Source organism: Procambarus clarkii, chromosome 17, assembly GCF_040958095.1.
Source record: "Procambarus clarkii isolate CNS0578487 chromosome 17, FALCON_Pclarkii_2.0, whole genome shotgun sequence".
Lineage (NCBI taxonomy): Eukaryota > Metazoa > Arthropoda > Malacostraca > Decapoda > Cambaridae > Procambarus > Procambarus clarkii.
The window spans coordinates 1,841,108-1,844,937 of record NC_091166.1 but is presented as its reverse complement, the minus strand read 5'-3'; positions in this window follow the sequence as shown (position 1 = coordinate 1,844,937).

Here is a 3,830-nt window from a genome sequence, read left to right as displayed (position 1 = left end):
ACCCAACTAAATGTAATGTAATGAAGATAGGTGTAGGGAGCAGGAGGCCAGATACAAGGTATCATCTGGGAGAGGAAATTCTTCAAGAGTCGGAGAAAGAAAAAGACTTGGGGGTTGATATCACGCCAGACCTGTCTCCTGCAGCACATATCAAGAGGATAACATCAGCGGCATATGCCAGGCTGGCCAACATATGAACGGCGTTCAGAAACTTGTGTAAAGAATCATTCAGAAGTTTGTATACCACATATGTCAGGCCAATCTTGGAGTATGCAGCCCCAGCATGGAGTCCGTATCTATAATAATAATAATAATAATAATAATTTTTATTTAGGTAAAGGTACATACATAAAGAGATTTTACAAAGTTTGTTGGTTTTATAGATAGAGCTAGTACATACAATGCCTAAAGCCACTATTACGCAAAGCGTTTCGGGCAGGAAAAACCCTAATGACTAAAGCTTAAAACTAATGGGTAAAAAGAAAAAAATGCGTTGAGTACAAATAAAAATAGAGGTAAAAGAGGGGGGAACATTGTTGAAAAAGCAGCACAAATACAATTACAAATTATTACAGAAAATTACATTCAAACAGTGTTGATTTGAAAAAAAAAAAAAAAAAAAAAACATACATGGGTTGACAATAGAGGGGTAAGGTAGGTTACAGGGAATTTATTAGGTATAGCTTCGTTTTTAACTTAAACTGGTTGAGAGAGGTACAGTCTTTAACATGGTTGGGAAGGTCAATCTAGTCAAGGATAAGACTAAACTGGAAAAGGTTCAAAGGTTTGCCACCAGACTAGTACCCGAGCTGAGAGGTATGAGCTACGAGGAGAGACTAGGGGAATTAAACCTCATTTCGCTGGAAGACAGAAGAGTTAGGGGGGACATGATCACCACATTCAAGATTCTGAAGGGAATTGATAGGGTAGATAAAGACAGGCTATTTAACACAAGGGGTCACAGGTGGAAACTGAGTGCCCAAATGCGCCACAGAGATATTAGAAAGAACTTTTTTAGTGTCAGAGTGGTTGACAAATGGAATGCATTAGGAAGTGATGTGGTGGAGGCTGACTCCATACACAGTTTCAAGTGTAGATATGATAGAGCCCAATAGGCTCAGGAATCTGTACACCTGTTGATTGATGGTTGAGAGGCGGGACCAAAAAGCCAGAGCTCAACCCCCGCAAACACAACTAGGTGAGTACACACACACACACCCCTACCTACCTACCTGGCTGATGGGGTTCTGGGAGTTCTTCTACTCCCCAAGCCCTACCCGAGGCCAGACTTGACTTGTGAGAGTTTGGTCCACCAGGCTGTTGCTTGGAGCGGCCCGCAGGCCCACATACCCACCACAGCCCGGTTGGTCCGGCACTCCTTGAAGGAAACAATCTAGTTTCCTCTTGAAGATGTCCACGGTTGTTCCAGTAATATTTCTGATGCTCGCTGGTAGGACGTTGAACAACCGTGGACCTCTGATGTTCATACAGTGTTCTCTGATTGTGACCATGGCACCTCTGCTCTTCACTGGTTCTATTCTGCATTTTCTTCCATGTCGTTCACTCCAGTACGTTGTTATTTTACTGTGCAGATTTGGGACCTGTCCCTCCAGTATTTTCCATGTGTATATTATTTGGTATCTCTCTCGTCTCCTTTCTAGTGAGTACATTTGGAGAGCTTTGAGATCATCCCAATAATTTAGGTGCTTTATCTCGTCTATATGCGTGCCGTATATGTTCTCTGTATTCCCTCAATTTCAGCAATCTCTCCTGCTCTGAAGGGGGAAGTGAGTACTGAGCAGTACTCAAGGGAGTTATATATTGGGAGTTCATAACCTCATATCATAACAGGTGGGGATTATTTCTTAGTTCTTTCTCACCCAACTTGGGAGTGTCAACAAGAATCACTGCTATCGTTGCTGAGCAGCAATATGAGCCCAGAGGTCCACTTTGGATAGTCGTTGTCCCTGTGAGGCTTTGGGCACCCCCAGCTCCACTGGTTCCTCCCCTCAACTGTGAAGGAAAGAAAACTCAGCTTCTGGCACTTCACTGATGCCAGTAACACCCAGAGAGTCACCTGGTGACGCCTCACATCAACCATACGTCCACCAACCATACCAGATTGAAGAAATGCCATTTATTTATTTATGTACAAGTATTTATTGTACAATTATTATTATTATTTACAAGTATTGGGTTTATAAGAATACATAGCAATGATGTTTTTACATTCTTGTAAAGCCTTGTAAATTAGAACAGAAAGTCATTCAAGAGAAAAAGAACACTCCAAAATATTTCAAGTATGTGAAATCGTAATAAAAATCTCCTCCAGTATTGGACCTATTATTATAAACAAAGGTTCATGCACAGAGGACGACAAAGAAATTAGCGTAAGCCTAAAAAATCAGTACGAGGGCATATTTAGCAATCCTCACCAATACTAATTTGATTCACAGCGAGTAATCACACTAACAACCTATGTGTTTGGTAGTCCAACACACACACCTCAGACAATCAGGCCACAACATGGAAAAGGATTGCAACCTGGAGTTCTGCTGAACACACGAGGGTTTCCTGAGGCACTGAAGCCTGACCAGGATTTTCACACAATCCCCTGCATGCACTCTGGGGGATTTTCACACAATTCCCCCCATGCACTCTAGGGAGATTTTCACACAATCCTCCCCATGCACTCTCGCTGTCATCTAGGAATGTTCTACCTCTGATGATTCTCTTTTAATACACAGAGTAATGACACTAACATGTGATTACCCCCCTGCACTTTGTCAGAGTGCATGGGGGGGGGGGGGGGGATTGTGTGAAAATCCTGGTCCGGCTTCAGTAGAAGCCTCAGGAAACCCTCGTGTGTTCAGCAGAACTCCAGATTGCAGTCCTTTTCCCATGTCGTGGCCTGATTGTCTGGGGTGTGTGCGTGGGAATACCCACCACATAGGTTCGAATCCTCATCACGGCTCCTAAGGATTTTCTCACTAATTTGATTATTCCCATCCTGATTTGTATCTATATGTATTCGAGAAATAGTGATGGGCTTTAATTACTCTCGGTTCACTTTCACACCTGCAGAGGTAGGAAATAAACTAAGTAAAAAAAATAGAACATTTAATACAAATAAATGACGATGGCAAATATTGATATTAACTGAGACTGGACCCACAACCCCTCAGTGTACTCTTCTTGAACTCTCCTCAACACTCCCGTTACACCATGTTACAAACATATTGTTAATTGTCTTATATCACACGTGACTGTCTCCTCTGTAACTGAGGTGAACCTTTGGTCAAAACTGTACATATATCTAATGTGCTCATGTGTTCAATATCTTCAGCATATGACATTCACTTCCTGGCCAAAACTGTACATACAACTAATGTACATGCCCCAGGAAGCAGCCCGTAGCAGCTGTCTAACTCCCAGGTACCTATTTACTGCTAGGTAACAGGAGCATTAGGGTGAAAGAAACAATTTTGCCCATTTGTCTCCGCCTCCACCCGTGGATCAAACCCGGAACCTCAGGACTACGAATCTGAAGTGCTGTCCACCCAGCTGTCAGGCGTCAGGTACTGGAACTTTGGGCATTTTTTTTTAACTTTGAACTTTGGGGGCCTGACAGCTGTGAGGAAAGCGCTCAGCATTCATAGTCGTGAGGTTCTGGGTTCGATTCCAGGTGGAGGTGGAAACAAAGGGGCAGAGATTCTTTCACCCTGATGCACCTGTTCACCTAACAGTAAATAGGTACTGGGGAGTTAGACAACTGCTACGGGCTGCTTCCTGGGGGTGTGTAACAAAAAGGAGGCCTGGTCGAGGGTATG